The following is a 19,001-nucleotide window of genomic DNA, read 5'->3' as shown; positions in this document are numbered from 1 at the left end:
AAAATCAGATGTTCAAAAACAAAAAAAGTTTTTGTATGCATCTAAAAAATAAGATACACAGGCAATGGGGCGTAGAAATTTATCTTGCCCTACAAGAAAGGAAGGGAAAAGGGGATGAGAGGGGAGGGGGGTTATAGAGGGGAGGGCTGACTGGGGAACAGGGCAACCAGAATATATGCCATCTTGGAGTAGGGGGGAGGGTAGAAATGGGGAGAAAATTTGTAATTCAAAATGTTGTGAAAATCAATGCTGAAAACCAAATATGTTAAATAAATAAATTGCATTTAAAAAAAATAAAAAAAAAATTGGGCTTTCCTTATCCCCTCAGTTAACAGCTCTCTATGTTTCTTCATATTATCTTGTATATACATATCTTTGTGAATGCTATATTCTTTTAGTAGAACGCAAATTCCTTAGGGGTATGTACCGTTTTGTTAACGTTTGCTTTGTTTTTGTATCCCTAGCACATATTGTCATGCCTTATAATAATAGCTGCCAAACAAATCGGTGATGAATTAACTAATGAAAGAAAGAATAACTTAAGGCTCATCTTGTTCTCAATGATAGTGTTCATTTGCTTTATAGAAAAGAAAAAAATGTATTAGTCCTTCAACCATGGACTTTGCAGGTGGTAGTAATCATGTCATTTTGATCCTACTCACTGAACTTTGCTGATTTCATGGCACACCAAATTTGCCAATTTTCAGATCTTTCTATATTAATCTTCCTATCATGTGGAGGTGATCAGCTCTTATATTCTAAAACTTAAAGAAAAAGTCACATTTGAAAGTCATAATAACTTCACTAAATTATCAAAGTTGTGCAAAGGGGTCACAACTGCATAAAATATCAGATATACTTCAATACATTGATTGATTTTTTTCTCTCATCTTTGAGATCAATATCAAATATCAAAAAATATTTGTTGTGAGTAGTGAAAATCTTGAATAAGGAGGAGGGGGAAGTCTAGGTGATATAAAACCAAAATAGATTTTATGACTCATTTACATGACTTTATTGAATGAAGATTTTGAAGTTGAAACTCTGAGCAGCTGTATAAGTTAACCATATCTCAAACAAATCCAAATTATAACATATTTGATAAGTGATCATCCATCATTTATTTGGATGCTTCCTATAAGGAAGAACCTGCCATCTCTTGAAGTAACCCAGTTCATGTGAGGATAACTCCAACTATTAGGAAGTTTTCCTGACATCAGGCTTAAATGTATTTCTTTGAAAATTACACCCATTGCTAATCAATCATTCTTTCACATAACAGTCCTTCACAAGCTTCAGCACATCTATCATATACTGAGAAGTCATCAAGATTGTGCCTAGCCATATAATATCTGAGCCAATGATGTTATAAATAGATATTTTAAAAGCTTTCTAACCAAAATGAAATAGGTTACCTCCTGAGCTGTTAGTGATTTTTCTTTCCCAATAGACTGGAGGACCATAACATCATAAATTTAGTGCTGGAAAGCACTCTAGTTATTGCTGAGTGCAATTGTCTCCTTTTATAGATGAGGAAACTGGTGGACAAATAGTTTAGCTTAATTGCTCAGTCACATAGCTAGAAATTGTCTCAGACAGGATATGAACCAAATCTCAAATGCAATGCAAAATGTTTTTTCCTTTCTATTTTTTGGGGGAAAATTGAACAGAAGGTTTATATTATACGTAGCGGTTAGTTTAGCTTACCTATAAAATCCTTTTCAGTACTAGGAATAAGTCTAACCTGATAACTGGTTGATAATAGTAAAGGCCTTGAGGATTATAAAAGGATTACTTGCTTATATGTCTCTCAGTTGTTTAAAGGAAAATAAAGACTTCTATAGAGGGTTTTTAGTTTTGTGTGTACTTAAGGTTTTTTTTTTATTTTTAGGAATTAGAAGAATACACACACACACTCATATATACATACATATACACACATGTAAGAAGATTATTTACAATATTTTGTAGCAACAAAAATAATTGTCCTATTATAAACTAAAAATGATGCTACCTTGCTTTGGTGTGACAACAATTTTTAGATTCCTTTTATCACTTATATTATCTGTTATTTAAAAATAGAATTTTAAACTGAAACGATTCTAAAAAAGAATAAGATGTTGGCATGATTGTAATTTGGTATGTACACAAATGAGTGCATACTCATCGTTTGTCAGGTTTGGAACAACTATAGAGTGTCTTACAAAAACAGTGTTTCTAAGCTTCTGAACTATTGAGAGTACCATCAAAGTGGCATGACATTCAGGTCCTTCACAGTTCATCTCTGGTCCAGAATACATCTAAATTTTGACTAGACAACAAAGGAGAACTTTTAGGCACTAAGAATTTTATACATGCATATATATATATATATATATATATATATATGTATATATATATATATATATGAATCATATATATATATATATTATAGAAAATACACAGATATATATGTGTAACCACACAAATGTATACATTGGTGTATATAATGTGAATGAGTAATATATTTTACACACATACTCATAAACACACGTAGTACACATACACACTAACCACAGAGAGACAGACATAGTGTATGATAGAGAAACGCTTTGATGGGCCATTCTGTTATGAAGTGAATGCCCACACAGTGAAAATCACAGAAATCATTACATGTTTAAGTGCTAATGATTTGTTAGAGTATTGTAATGTTATGCTAACATAAGAGATTTCTTTTTTTAAAAAAAAATAATTATTTATTTATTTGTTTTTAATTTTCAACATTCACTTTTATAGGTTTTTGAGATGTAAATTTTCTCTTGATCCCTCTGCTCCCCCCTCCTCAAGACGGTATGCAATCTTATATAGGCTTTACATGTCCAATCATATTAAACATATTTCAAAAATTAGTCATGGTATAAAGAAGAATTAGAACCAAAGGGAAAAACCATGAGAAAGAAGAAACAGAAAAAAGAGAAAATAATATCCATTGATCTGCATTCGGAACCCATAGTTCTTTCTCTGGATGTGGATAGCATTTTCTATCACGAGACCTTTGGGATTGTCTCAGATCCTTGAATTGCTGAGAAGACTTAAGTCTGACAAAGTTGGTCACCACAAAATTTTGCTATTTGTATGTATACATTTATCGTGGTTCTGGTCACTTCACCCAGAATAAGTTAATGTAAGTCTTTCCAGGTGTTTCTGAAATCAGCTTGCTCATCATTTCTTATCGCATGATAGTATTCCATTACCTTTATATACAACCACTTGTTCAACCATTCCCCAATTGAAGGGCATCCCCTCAATTTTCAATTCTTTGCTGACACAAAAAGAGCTGTTATAAAGATTTTTGTACATGGGGATCCTTTTCCCATTTTTGTGATCTCTTTGGGATACAGACCTAGAAGTGTTATTGCTGGCTCAAACGGTATGCGCAATTTTATAGCCCTTTGGGGCATAGTTCCAGATTGCTCTCCAGAATTTGATAAGTTCACAACTCCACTAACAATGCATTAGTGTTCCACTTTTCCCACATCTTCTCCAAAATTTATCATTTTCCTGTTTTGTCATGTTAGCCAGTCTGACAGGTATGAGGTAGTACCTCACAGTGTTTTGATTTCCATTTCTCTAATTAACCGTGATTTAGATTATTTTTAAAATATGACTGTAGATAGCTTTAATTTATTCATCTGAAAACTGCCTGTTCATATTCCTTGATGAATTGTAAATTGAGGAATGACTTGTCCTCTTACAATTTTGATTCAGTTCTCAATATTTGAAATGAGGCATTTAGCAGATACAATGACTGTAAAAGTTCTTTCCACTTTTCTGGTTCCCTTCTAAATTTGCTTGCATTGGCCTTGTATGTGCAAAAGTTTTTCAATTTAATGTAATTAAAATTATCCATTTTGTATTTCATAATGTTCTCTACCTCTTGTTTGGTTATAAATTCCTTCCATTCTCCATAGATCTGTCAGGTAAATTATTCCTTGCTTTCCAAGTTTGTTTATAATATCAGCCTTTATATCTAAATTGTTTACCTATTTTTACTTTACCTTTGTATGGGATGTAAGACGTTAGTCCATGCCCAGTTTCTGTCATATTATTTTACAGTTTTCCCAGAAGGTTTTTTTTAATAGTGAGCTCCTATCCCAGAAGCTGGGGTCTTTGGATTTATCAAATAGTAGATTACTATTGTCATTGACTACAGTCTTCTGTACCTAACATATTCCACTGATCCACCGCTCTATTCTCAGACAGAATCAAGTGGTATTTTTATGATTGCTGCTTTATAATACAATTTAAGATCTTTTTGACTAGGTCACCTTCCCTTCCATTTCTTTGCAATTATTCTTTATATATTCTGAAACTTTTGTTCTTCCAGATGAATTTTTGTATTATCTTTTCTAGTCATATAAAATGTTTTTGTTAGGTTGATTGGTATGGCACTGAATAAGTAAAATATTTTAAGTTGAATTGGCATTTTAATTATATTAGCTTGGCCTACCCACGAGCAACTGATATTTATCCAATTATTTAGATCTGACTTTATTTATGGGAAAAATGTTTTATAAATTTGTTCATATGGTTCTTGCATTTTTCTTGGCAGGTAGACTCCCAAATATTTTATGATGTGTACAGTAACTTTAAATAGACTTTCTGTTTTGACTCTTGCTGTTGGACTTTGTTAGTAATATATATTAATGCAAATGATTTATGTGGATTTATTTTATATGAAGCAACTTTGCTAAAGTTGTCTATTATTTCAAGTAGTTTTGTACTTGATTGTCTTAGATTCTCTAAGTATACAATTACATCATCTGCAAAGACTGATAACTTTGTTTCCAGTTTGCCTTTTCTTTTTTATTTATTTAATTTACTTAACATGTTTAGTTTTCAGCATTGATATTCACAAGAGTTTGAATTACAAATTTTCTCCCCATTTCTACCCTCCCGCCTGCTCCAAGATGGCATATATCCTGGTCACCCCATTCCCCAGTCAGGCCTCCCATCTGTCACCCCACTCCCCTCCCATTCCCTTTTCCTGAATTTCTTATAGGGCAAGATAAATTTTGTTTTGAATATCTCTTTTTAAAACTTTGAGTTCCAAATTCTCTCCCCTCTTTCCTCCCCACCCACCCTCCCTAGGAAGGCAAGAAATTCAACATAGGCCACATGTGTATCATGTTGTGAAAGACTAACTATATTTTACTCCTTCCTAAACTGTCCCCCTTTATTTAATTTTCTCCCTTGACCCTGTCCTTTTTGAAAGTGTTTGTTTTTGATTACCTCCTCCCCTTATCTGCCCTCCCTTCTACCATCCCCCCCTTTTTTATCTTCTTCCTCTTTCTTTCCTGTTGGGTAAGATACCCAATTGGGTATGTATGTTATTCCCTCCTCAGGTCAAATCCCATGAGAGCAAGATTCACTCATTCCCCCTCACTGCCCCCTCTTCCCTCTCAACAGAACTGCTATTTATTGCCACTTTATGCAAGGTAATTTACCTCATTTCATCTCTCCCTCTATCCCTCTCTCAATATATTCCTCTCTCTTCCTTTAATTTGATTGTTTTTTTAGATATCATCCTTTCATATTCAACTCACCTTGTCTATATACATACACGCACACCTTTTGTTCTTCTGTCCTCTGTCTATATACATACACACACACAAAAACACACACACACACACACACACACACACACACATATATATATATATATATACATTCATATATACATATATGTATATATGTATGTATGTATATTCCCTTCAGCTACCCTGATACTGAGGTCTAATGAATCATACACCTCAACTTTCCATGTAGGAATGTAAACAAAACAGTTCAACTTTAGTAAGTACCTTGAGATTTCCCTTTCTTGTTTACCTTTTCATGCTTCTCTGGATTCTTGTGTTTGAAAGTCAAATTTTCTATTCAGCTCTGGTCTTTTCACTGAGAAAGTTTGAAATTTCTCTATTTTATTGAAAATCCATATTTTGCCTTGGAGCATGATACTCAGTTTTGCTGGGCAGGTGATACTTGGATTTAATCCTAGCTTCATAGACCTCCGGAATATCGTATTCCAAGTCCTTCGATCCCTTAATGTAGAAGCTGCTAGATCTTGTATTATACTGATTGTGTTCCCACAATACTCAAATTGTTTCTTTCTGGCTGCTTGCAGTATTTTCTCCTTCATCTGGGACCTCTGGAATTTGGCAACAATATTCCTAAGAGTTTTTTGGGGGGGATCTTTTTCAGGAGGGGATCGGTGGATTCTTTCAATTTCTATTTTACCCTTTGCCTCTAGAATATCAGGGCAGTTCTTCTTGATAATTTCTTGAAACATGATATCTAGGTTCTTTTTTGATCGTGGCTTTCAGGTAGTCCAATAATTTTTATTTTTTTAATTTTTTTTAGTTTTTTTTTAGTTTTGTTTTTATTTAATTTATTTAATATATTTAGTTTTCGGCATTGATTTTCACAAGAGTTTGAATTACACATTTTCTCCCTATTTCTACCCTTCTGCTGACTCCAAGATGGCATATATTCTGGTTGCACCATTCCCCAGTCAGCCCTCGAATCTGTCACCCAACTCCCCTCCCATCCCCCTTTCCCTTCTTCTCTTGTAGGGCAAGATAAATTTCTATGCCCCATTTCCTGTGTATCTTATTTCCTAGTTGCATGCAAAAACATTTTTCTTTGTTGTTGGTTTTGAATGTCTGTTTTTAAAACTTTGATTTCCAAATTCTGCCCCCTCTTCCATCCCCGCCCACCCTCCCTAAGAAGGCAAACAATTCAACATAGACCACATGTGTATCATTATGTAAAACCCTTCCACTATACTCATGTTGTGAAAGATTAACTATGTTTTGCTCCTTCCTAACCTATCCCCCTTTATTGAATTTTCTCCCTTGACCCTGTCCCTTTTCAAAATTATTTGTTTTTGATTACCTCCTCCCCACATCTGCCCTCCCTTCTATCATCCCCCCCTTTTTTATCTTCTTCCTCCTTCATTCCTGTGGGGTAAGATACCCAATTGAGTGTGTATGGTATTCCCTCCTCAGGTCAAAACCGATGAGAGCAAGATTTACTCATTCCTCCTCACCTGCCCCCTCTTCCCTTCCTAGAGAATTGCTTTTTCTTGCCACTTTTATGCAAGATAATTTACCCCATTCTATCTCTCCCTTTCTTCCTCTCTCAATATATTCCTCTCTTATCCCTTAATTTGATTTTATTTTTTTAGATATTATCCCTTCATATTCAACTCACCCTGTGCCCTCTGTGTGTGTGAATATATACACACATACACACACACACACACACATATATACACATACCTACATATAGACATACATAGACACGAACATATGTAAATATATGTATACACACACACACACATATATATGTATGTATACACACACACACACACATGTGCATATTCCTTTCAGCTACCCTAATACTGAGGTCTCATGAATCATACATGTCATCTTTCCATGTAGGAATGTAAACAAAACAGTTCAACTTTAGTAAGTCCTTGTGATTTCCCTTTCTTGTTTACCTTTTCATGCTTCTCTTGATTCTTGTGTTTGAAAGTCAAATTTTCTATTCAGCTCTGGTCTTTTCACTGAGAAAACTTGAAAGTTCTCTATTTTATTGAAAATCCATATTTTACATTGGAACATAATACTCAGTTTTGCTGGGTAGGTGATTCTTGGTTTTAATCCTAGCTCCATTGACCTCCGGAATATTGTATTATAAGCCCTTCAGTCCCTTAATGTGGAAGCTGCCAGATCCTGTGTTATCCTGATAGTGTTTCCACAATACTCAAATTGTTTCTTTCTGGCTGCTTGTAGTATTTTCTCCTTGACCTTGGAGCTCTGGAATTTGGTGACAATGTTCCTAGGAGTTTTCTTTTTGGGATCTATTTGAGAAGGAGATTGGTGGATTCTTTCAATTTCTATTTTACCCTCTGGCTCTAGAATATCAGGGCAGTTCTCCTTGATAATTCCTTGAAAGATGATATCTAGGCTCTTTTTTTGATCATGGCTTTCAGGTAGTCCAATAATTTTTAAATTATCTCTCCTGGATCTATTTTCTAGGTCAGTGGTTTTTCCAATGAAATATTTCACATTGTCTTCCACTTTTTCATTCCTTTGGTTCTGTTTTATAATATCTTGATTTCTCATAAAGTCACTAGCTTCCACTTGTTCCAATCTCATTTTTAAGTTAAGATTTTCTTCAGTGGTCTTTTGGACCTCCTTTTCCATTTGGGTAATTCTGCCTTTCAAGGCATTCTTCTCCTCATTGCCTTTTTGGAGCTCTTTTGCATTTGAGTTAGTCTATTTTTTAAAGTGTTGTTTTGTTCAATATTTTTTTCAGTATTTTTTTGGGTCTCCTTTAGCAAGTCCTTGAATTGTTTTTCATGGTTTTCTCTCATCCTTCTCATTTCTCTTCCCAATTTTTCCTCTACTTCTCTAACTTGCTTTTCCAAATCCTTTTTGATCTCTTCCATGGCCTGAGACCAGTTCATGTTTTTCGGGTGTAGGCTCTTTGACTTTGTTGACTTATTTCGGCTGTATGTTTTGGTCTTCTTTGTCACCAAAGATAGATTCCAAAGTCTGAGACTGAATCTGAGTGTGTTTTTGCTGCCTGGCCATGTTCAAAGCCAACTTACTTGACCCTTGAGTTTTTCTTTGGGGTATGACTGCTTGTAGAGCAAAGAATACTTTGTTCCAAGCTTGAGGGGATGCGCTGTTGATTTCAGAGCTATTTCTATACAGCCATCTCTGCCACACCAGCACTCCTCCTTTGTTAAGAACCACCAGCCCAGGACCTGATGCAAATCTTAAGCAGGTTATGCATTCCTGCTCTGATTCGCCACTTAGTTCCTCCCACCAGGTGGGCCTGGGGCCGGAAGTAGCTTCAGCTGTAGTTCTGTAGCTGCACCTCCCCTGCTGCCCCTGGGGCAGTAGCCGAACCACAAACTCTCTCCCCCCTCAGAGTTTCCCACTAACCTTCTCTGTTGTCTTTGGTGTTTGTGGGTTAAGAAGTCTGGTAACTGCTGCAGCTCACTGATTCAGGGTGCTAGGGCCTGTTCCAGCCTGCTGCTGGTCTGGTTGGTCCTGCCGCCCCCCACGCTGAACTCTACTCTCCTCTGCTCCGTACGTGATAGACCTCACCTAGCGACCATCCAGGCTGTTCTGGGCTAGATCTCTGCTTCCTTCTGCTATTTTGTGGGTTCTGCAGTTCTAGAATTTTTTCAGAGCCATTTTGTATAGTTTTTTGGAGGGAACTGTCAGGGAGCTCATGCAAGTCTCTGATTTTCAGCCGCCATCAGTCCAATCGTTTTTAATTTATCTCTCCTGGATCTATTTTCCAGGTCAGTGGTTTTTCCAATGAGATATTTCACATTGTCTTCCAGTTTTTCATTCCTTTGGTTCTGTTTTATAATATCTTGATTTCTTATAAAGTCACTAGCTTCCACTTGCTTCAGTCTAATTTTTAAGGTAGTATTTTCTTCAGTGGTCTTTTGGACCTCCTTTTCCATTTGGCTAATTCTGCCATTCAAGGCATTCTTCTCCTCATTGCCTTTTTGGAGCTCTTTTGCCATTTGAGTTAATCTATTTTTTAAGGTGTTGCTTTCTTCAGTATTTTTTTTGGTCCCCTTTAGCAAGTCCTTGAATTGTTTTTCATGGTTTTCTCACATCATTCTCATTTCTCTTCCCATTTTTTTCCTCTACTTCTCTAACTTGCTTTTCCAAATGCTTTTTGAGCTGTTCCACAGCCTAAGACAGTTCATGTTTTCTTGGAGGCTTTTGATGTAGGCTCTTTGACTTTGTTGACTTCTTCTGGTTGTATGTTTTGGTCTTCTTTGTCAACAAAGAAAGATTCCAAAGTCTGAGTCAGAATCTGAGACTGTTTTCGCTGCGTGGGCATGTTCCCAGCCACCTACTTAACCCTTGAGTTTTTCGTAGGAGTTTGACTGCTTGTACAGGAAGAGTACTTTGTTTCAAGCTTGAAGGGCTGCGCTTTTGTTTTCAGAGCTTTTTGTACACATCAAGCTCACCCTCCCCCAAAAACCTACCACCTGGACTGGACTCAAATCTTAAGCAGGTTCTGCACTCCCGCTTGGATCTGCCATTTTATTCCTTCCACCAGTTGGGCCCGGAGCCAGAAGTAACTGCAGCTGTAGTTCTGTAGCTGCACCACCCCTGCTGTCCCCAGGGTGATGGCTGAACCATGAACTCCTTTCACTCTGTCCCCCGCAGCTTTTCCCACTAACCTTCTCTGTTGTCTTTGGTGTTTGTGGGTCAAGAAGTCTGGTAACTGCTACAGCTCACTGCTTCGCGGTGCTAGAGCCTGTTCGGTCTGGCTCCAGGTCTATTTGGTCCTACCACTGCCCATGCTGGGCTCTGCTTGACTCTGCTCCTAGCTCTGTGTTGTATGGGCCTTACCTAGTGAGCATCCAGGCTGTCATGGACTGGGGCCTTGCTTCCCTATGCTATTTTGTGGGTTCTGCAGTTCTAGAATTTGTTCAGAGCCATTTTTACAGGTTTTTGGAGGGATGTGGTGGGGAACTCACTCAAGTCCCTGCTTTCCAGCTGCCATCCTGGCCCCGCCCCACTTTTTGCCTTTTCCGTTTCCTTCAACTTCTTTTTTTTCTTTTCTTATTGCTAAAGCTAACATTTCTTTTACAATATTGAATAAAAGTTGTGATAATAGACATCCTTGTTAAACCACAGATCTTTTTGGAAATGTTTCAAAGTTCTCCCCAAAACATACAATGCTTGCTCATGGTTTTATATAGATGATACTTATCATTTTAAGGAAGACACCATTAATTCCTATGCTCTCTAGTGTTTTTCACATGAATGGGTGCTGTATTTTGTCAAATGCTCTTTCAGCATCTACTAAGATATTCAAATGATTTCTCTCAGGTTTTTTTGTTGATAATGTCAATTATGCTGATAATTTCCTAATATTAGCCAGCCCTGCATTCCTGGTATAAGTCCAACTGGTCATCGTGTATTATGATAAGTTGCTGTAATCTCTTTGCTAATATTTTATTTTTATTTATACACCTGTATTCATTAGGGAAATTCATCTGTCATTTTCTTTGTCTGGTTTGGCTCTTTCCATTTTAGGTATCAGCACAATATTTATATCATAAAGATTTGATATGACCCCTTCTTTGCCTATTTTCCTAAATAATTTATATTTTATTGGGATTAATTGTTCTTTAAATGTTCAATAGAATTCATTTGTAAATCCATCTGGCCCTGAAGATTTTTTCTTAGAGAGTTAATGTTCAATTAATTTTTCTGAAATGGGCTTATGTAAGTATTTTATTTCTTCCTCTGTTAATCTGTGCAATTTAATTTTTTGTAAATATTCATCCATTTTAATAAGATTATCAAATTTACCTGCTTATAGTTTGGCAAAATATCTCCTAATTATTGTTTTAATTTCTTCATTGGTTGTTAATTCACATTTTGCATTTTTGTATTGGTAATTTGGTTTTCTTTTCTTAATGAAATCAACCAAACTTTTATGTATTTTTTCATAAAAACAGCTCTTAATTTTATTTTTTAGTTTAATAATTTTATAAAATCCACTTTTGTTTATCTCTTCTTCTGTTTTCAGAATTTCTATTTTGGTATTTACTTGGAGATTTTAATTTGTTCTCTATCTAGCTGTTTTAGTTGTATGCCCAATTCACTCATCTCCTATGTCTCTATTTAATTCATGTAAGCAGGGATAGAACATTTCCCCTAAGAATAGCTTTGGGTCGACCCCATAAGTTTTGGTTTGTTGACTCATTATTGTCATTGTCTTGCATGAAGTTATTGATAGTTTCTCTGATTTGTTGCTTGATCCACTTATTCTTTAGGATTAGACTATTTAGTTTCCAATTAATTTTAGTCTATTTTTCCATGGCCCTTTATTACATATATTTTTATTGCATTATTTTCTGGAAAAGGTTGCATTTAATATTTTCTGCCTTTCTGGATTGTGAGATTTTTATGCCTTAGCATATGGTCAGTTTTTCTGTTGGTGACATATACCACTAAAAAAAAGGTATATTCCCTTCCATCCCCATTCAATTTTTCCCGAGGTCTATTAAATCTTACTTTACTAAAATTCTACTCACATTCTTAACTTCTTTCTTATTTATTTCATGCTTAGATTTACAGTTCAGAGAGGAGGAGTGGAAAGACCCCCACTAATATAGTTTTGCTCTCCATTTCTTCCTGCAACTCACTTAACACCTCCTCTAAGAATCTTTATGCTATACCACTTCGTGCATATATCATAGTATTGTATAGTATTGATAGCACTTCATTTTTTTGGTTTATAAAATGTAATTTTATTTTATATTACTTTGCTGTTACATAGGGCATAACATTTTCACAAGGCCTTTCGGGACTACAATCAATGACACACAATAGTGGTCCAAACTTTCTAAGTAACAATTACTGGACAAGTGTGACACCCCCTAACATGTGCACAAATCTGCATGGAAAAAGTACTAAAAATGCTAGGCCTGGACTTGTGTATTTCCAATGGTTTCCCCCAGTCTAGTATATTAAGAAACAACATGTACTTTAATTTGCGAAAAAGCAACATTTGTATTCTGGTAGTTATGTGCTACTTCTATTACATAATAAAGTGGACACACTTCTATTACATAGTAAAGTGGACACCAGAACTACAAAGGCAGGAGTGTGAGTGAACTTTCATTGATACAGGGAAATTGTCAAATGAAACAGCAGCAACTGAAGAGTAAGAAGACTTCATGCTGTCACAGGACTTATTTTACAGTAGGAATATTTCAGTATGTGATCCCTAGCTCTAAAATGCCAAACTTGTTTCCATTTGACCCAATACTTGCAGATTCCTCATAAAAGGAACATGTAAGAGAGCATGTGGAAGTAGTTTGGTGAAGGGAAAACCCTGAAAAATAAGGTGGGCACATGGGGGGGGCAGTGAGGGGATGAAGTTGGGGAGAAGCTACGTAAAACACTTGAGTTATATTTAACTACATTTTCATATCTTCTCTGTAACACAAAACACAGTCACATGTAGAACTGGTTTAGATTTTTAATACCAGATTCACTTTAGTCCTCTACATAAGTGTTTGGAAGTTACTTGTGTTTATATGAAATGTAGCTATTAATACTTTTCTGCAGCAATAACTGCACACCAGGAAGGCCAGAACAAACACAAATCAAGGAATGGAGTTGTCCCAAAGCTTCAGTGTGAAAAGAATATAAATTATTGATTTTTGTACACATGGATGGGTTCTCTTTGATATTGCAAATACAAGTGGAGCTATAAGGAATGGAGACATGTAAAAGGGTTTCTTGAGAGAAAGGAAGATAACACCCTGTGTGAATTTTAATTTTTGTCACCTTCTGCAGCATCACATCCTTCTCCTGCACTGTCTGATGGCCATAAAGTTAGGTTGTCTCTAAGCAACTGCATGATAATGGTACTGCCTTTGTAGGAGTATTCGTTCAGTGTATCATGTTCTGCAACAGCCTCATCAAATGCAGTTTTAGCCAGTGTGCTCTGGGTTATTGAGGATCTCATAGTGAAATACAGAAAGTTAAGAGATAGCCCCAGGTGAATTGGATGTGTAGGTAGCATCTCTTTCTTGCTGATATCAAATGCTTCTTGGTAAGCAACTTGGGAATTATCTATAATTTGTTTTAGGTCATCCCCACAGACTACTTCAGCAAGGTACTGGAAGTAGTCTCCCTTCATTTTCAGAAAGAAGACTTTTCTCTATGGGTTAGTCACATTGGCTATTAAAAACTTATACAGAAAGATGGTGGCTGGAAAGCAGGGACTGGTCTAAAGCTCTCCCCCAGGACCCTCCAAATACCTATAAAAATAGCTTTGAACAAATTCTAGAACTGCAGAACCCACGAAATAACAAAGGGAAACAGGGTTCCAGCCCAGGACAGCCTGGATGGTAGCTGGGTAAGTTCTATCTCATGGAGCTGGGAGTGGAGGAGAGCCGCTTGGACTGCACCTGAAACCACCAGACCAGGAGCTGGGCAGAACAGGCCCTAGTGCCCCAAATCAATACACTGTGTCAGTTATCAGACTTCTCAACCCACAAACACCAAAGACAACAGAGAAGGTTAGTGGGAAAAAGCTTAAGGGACAGAGTGAAAGGAGTTCACGGTTCAGCCACCCACACAGGGGAAGCTGAGGTAGTGCAGCTACAGAACTATAGCAGAATTGCTTCAGGCCCCAGGCCCACCTGGTGGGAGGAATTAAGTGGCTGGTCCAAGGGGGAGTACAGAGCTTGCTCAGATCTCGTTTGTGGTCTGGGTTGTCAGTTTTTGGGGGAGGAGGAGCACTGGTGTGGCAGAACTTGACATGTACAAAAAGCTCTGAAAACAACAGTGCAGCCCCTCAAGCTTGGGACAAAGTACTCTATACTCTAAAAGCAGTCATACCCCAACAAAAAACTCAAGGGTCAAGTAATTGGCTGGGAACATGGCCAGGCAGTGAAAATGGACTCAGATTCAGACTCAGACTATGGAATCTTTCTTTGGTGACAAAGAAGACCAAAACATACAACAAGAAGAAGTCAACAAAGTCAAAGAGCCCCCATCAAAAGCCTCCAATTAAAACATGCCCTGGTTTCAGGCCATGGAACAGCTCAAAAAGGATATGGAAAAGCCAGTCAGAGAAGGAGAGGAAAAATTGGGAAGAAAAATGAGAGTGATGCGGGAAAACCATGAAAAACAAGTCGATGACTTGCTAAAGGAGATCCAAAAAATACTGAAGAAAATAACACCTTAAAAAAATAGACTAACTCAAAAGGCAAAAGACCTCCAAAAGGCCAATGAGGAGAAGAATGCCTTGAAAGGCAGAATTAGCCAATGGAAAAGGAAGTCCAAAAGACCACTGAAGAAAATCCTACCTTAAAAATGAGATTGGAGCAAGTGGAAGCTAGTGACTTTATGAGAAATCAAAATGTTATAAAACAGAACCAAAGGAATGAAAAAATGGAAGACAATGTGAAATATCTCATTGGAAAAACCACTGACCTGGAAAATAGATCCAGGAGAGATAATTTAAAAATTATTGGACTACCTGAAAGCCATGATCAAAAAAAAGAGCCTAGATATCATCTTACAAGTAATTATCAAGGAGAACTGCCCTGATATTCTAGAGCCAGAGGGTAAAATAGAAACTGAAAGAATTCACCAATCACCTCCTGAAAAAAAGATCCCAAAAAGAAAACTCCTAGGAATATTGTTGCTAAATTCCAGAGCTCCCAGATGAAGGAGAAAACACTATAAGCAGCCAGAAAGAAACAATTTGAGTATTGTGGAAACACAATCAGGATGACACAGGATCTAGCAGCTTCCATGTTAAGGTACTGAAGGGCTTGGGATAAGATATTCTGGAAGTCAATGGAGCTAGGATTAAAATGAAGAATCACCTACCCAGCAAAACTGAGTTATCATGCTCCAAGGCAAAATATGGATTTTCAATAAAATGGAGGACTTTCAAGCTTTCTCAGTGAAAAGACCAGAGCTGAATAGAAAATTTGACTTTCAAACACAAGAATCCAGAGAAGCATGAAAAGGTAAACAAGAAAGAGAATTCACAGGGGACTTACTAAAGTTGAACTGTTTTGTTTACATTCGTACATGGAAAGATGATGTGTATAATTCATGACACCTCAGTATTAGGGTAGCTGAAGGGAATATACATACATATATATATATATGTTTATGTATATCTATATCTATATATATCTATATCTATCTATCTATATATACATATATAAATATAAACATACACAGAGGGCACAGGGTGAGTTGAGTATGAAGGGATGATATCTAAAAAATAAAATCAAATTAAGGGATGAGGGAGAAATATATTGAGAGAGGGAGAAAGGGAGAGATGGAATGGGGTAAATTATCTTGCATAAAAGCGGCAAGAAAAAGCAGTTCTGTAGGAAGGAAGAGGAGGTAGGTAAGGGGGAATGAGTGAATCCTGTTCTCATCGGATTTGACCTGAGGAGGGAATAATATACACACTCAGTTGGGTATCTAACCCCACAGGAAAGAAGGAGAAAGGAGATAAAAAATGGGGTATGATAGAAAGGAGGGCAGATAGGGGGAAGAGGTAATTAAAAAAAAAAACTTTCTAAAAGGGACAGGGTCCAGGGAGAAAATTGAACAAAGGGGGATAGGGTAGAAAGGAGCAAAATATGGTTAGTCTTTCACAACATGAGTACTGTGGAAGGGTTTTACATAATGATGCACATGTGGCCTATGTTGAATTGCTTGCCTTCTTAGGGAGGGTGGGTGGGGAGAAGGGGGGGTGAAATTTGGAACTCAAACTTTTAAAAGCAAGATGTTCAAAAAAACTTTTGTATGCAAGTAGGAAATAATTTATAAAGGCAAAGGGGCATAGAAATCTGTCTTGCCCAACAAGAAAATAAGGGAAACAGGGTTGGGAAGCGGAGTGGGGTGACAGAAGGGAGGGAACGGGGCAATCAGAATATATGCCATCTTGGAGTGGGCAAGAGGGTAGAATTGGGAGAAAATTTTTAATTCAAGCTCTTGTAAAAATCAATGCTGAAAACTAAAAATATTAAGTTAAAAAAGAAAAAAAACTTATCCAACAATTCCAGGACTGTGGTGCAAACAGATCTTAGTCCACCTTGCACTTTCTCCAGGTAGTCCTAGCTGCACCTCCTTGTCAGTGGTGTCAGTTTTCTGGTCAATGCTGGAGATAACTCTCCAGGCTGACACCACCTCCCCGAACATGTTTTTGTAGGGGGCAGAAAGCAGGTTGCACTCCTCCGAGGGGAGCTCAGCCCCCTGTTCGGTCACCGCCTTCATGCAAGTGCCCATGTCGTCATGGCGCTCCGCCTGTTTGGCCAGCTCGGCCTTCTGGATCATCTCGGTCTTCTCCATAGTTTACAGGTTTCGGGTGGGAGTGGGGACAGGGGAGGTGGTTGAGGCAAAGGGCTCTGGGGAGAGGGAGAGGCAGCTCCGAGTTGGGGCGGGGTCGGAGAAAAGCAAGCCAGGTCAAGAAGAGCCCTGGAAAATCTCCTTCGCTGCCTCCGATTGCCCCAACTTTGATCCACTTTAGGCTTTGGCAAAGGAGCCTCCCCCCTGCATGTTACTTCATTTTCTATGGCACCTTGTCCTTCCTTCCTTATCCCTTTTAATGAGTTCTATTTTTGCTTTTGCTTTGCGTGAAATGAGGATTGCTACCCCTGCTTTTTTTTTTTTTTTACTTCAGCTGAAGTATAATACAGTTTGCTACAACCTTTTACCTTTACGCTGTGTGTATCTCTTTGCTTCAAATGTGTTTCTTTTAAACAGCATAGTGTGGAATTATGTTTTTTAATCCTCTTTGTGATCTGCTTGTTTTATTGGAGAGTTCATCCTATTCATATTTTGTGGGTCAGAGACCGCTATTCACATTAAAAATAGAGACAGTTTTTTTTTGAGAAAAGGCAAAAAGGAATTTATTGTTTTCTCATGAGAAAGGACACACCTCAGTGTGGCCCAAGATGATGGCAGCACGTGTGTGGCATGCAACTCAAAGCAAGTTATATAGACCCTAAGGCAGAGTTCCCCCAACCCCTACTGGCTCCACTTGGCATTGACTGCGTTTGGAGCTCACATTCTAAATGTGAAATCTTTTCCTACCAACAGAGAACAAAGAACAAAAAGACAGGCCTGAGACCAGAGACTGGAATCCAGCAAAAAGGGAGTGAAAGCTAGATAAACAGGACCTTGGGGGTATCTGTCTACTGATGTAATTTCTTATCTCTACTTTCTCATCAGAGCAGTTTCTAAAAATATAGAAGGGGTGCAGGGTGGGGGGGGTTGGTAGGAGAGGTAAGGTCTTGTCCCATACTGAGAGGGGTTTCACTATTTCAGCATTTCACTCAATGTTCACAGTTATGATTGCTAACTGTGTCTTTCCATCCTATTTTTCCCTTGTCTATGATTTACTCTATTCTTTCTCCATTTTCTCCTCACCTGTGTTTTGCTTTGGTTCTGACCTCAATCTCCCCTGTATTCTCTCAGCACCTCTCCCTTTTCCTTCCCCTTTCCCCCACTTGTTCTCTTTTTTATGCTCCCCATCAGCCCCTTCCAATTTTTTCCCATTTCGCATTTCCCCTCCTACTTCCTACTCCTCTACCTAGTTGAGTGTGTATGACATTCCTTATTTGAACCAAATAGCATGAGAGTAAGGTACAAATTCCTCCCTTCTTTCCCTCTACTATAATAGGTCTTTGTGCCATTTCATGTGATGCAATTTATCCCTTTTCTGCCTTCTCCTTTACTCTTCTCTCTGTACATTTTTTACCTCCTTAGTTAATTTTATTATCATCACATCAAAGTCAATATATATCCATATCCTTTGTCTATGTATACCCCTTCTAAATGTCATAATAATGATATAGTTCTCAAGAGTTATAAGTATCATCTTCCCATGTAGGGATGCTAACATTTCAAGCTTATTGAATAACTTTTTTTCTTCTCCTGTTTACCTTTTTATGCCTCTCTTGACTCTTGTATTTGAAGATTACATTATCTGTTGAGCTCTGGATTTTTCATCAGGAAAACTTGGAAATCCCGTATTTCATTGAATGTCCATCTCCTACCCCGAAATATTATGCTCACTTTTTTGGGTAGAAGATCCTTTGCCATGAGGAATATATCATATTACAAGCCCTCTGGTCTTTTAATGCAAAAGCTGCAAGCTCCCGCCTAATCCTGACTGTGGTTCTACAGTATTTAAATAGTTTCTTTCTGACAACTTGCAGTATTTTCTCCTTGACTTGATAATTCTGGAATTTGGCTATGATATTCCTTGGCATTTTCATTTTGGGATTTCTTTGAAGAAGAGATCATTAGATTCTTTTAATGATTATTTTACCCTCTGTTACCAGGATATTAGGACAGTTTTTCTTGGGAATTTCTTGTATGATGCTTCCTATTATCTTTTTTTTTTAATTT

The 19,001-nt window shown here is 37.3% G+C and overlaps 1 pseudogene; it reads right to left on the bottom strand.

Moving 5' to 3' along the window:
* Window positions 1–13,380: 13,380 nt before the first annotated feature.
* Window positions 13,381–16,937, bottom strand: LOC118833721 (annotated as a pseudogene).
* Between the last annotated feature and the right edge of the window lie 2,064 nt (window positions 16,938–19,001).

This window comes from Trichosurus vulpecula, chromosome 1, assembly GCF_011100635.1.
Source record: "Trichosurus vulpecula isolate mTriVul1 chromosome 1, mTriVul1.pri, whole genome shotgun sequence".
Taxonomy (NCBI): domain Eukaryota; kingdom Metazoa; phylum Chordata; class Mammalia; order Diprotodontia; family Phalangeridae; genus Trichosurus; species Trichosurus vulpecula.
The sequence above is the reverse complement of the archived record's forward strand: the minus strand, read 5'-3'. Positions and strand labels throughout refer to the sequence as shown.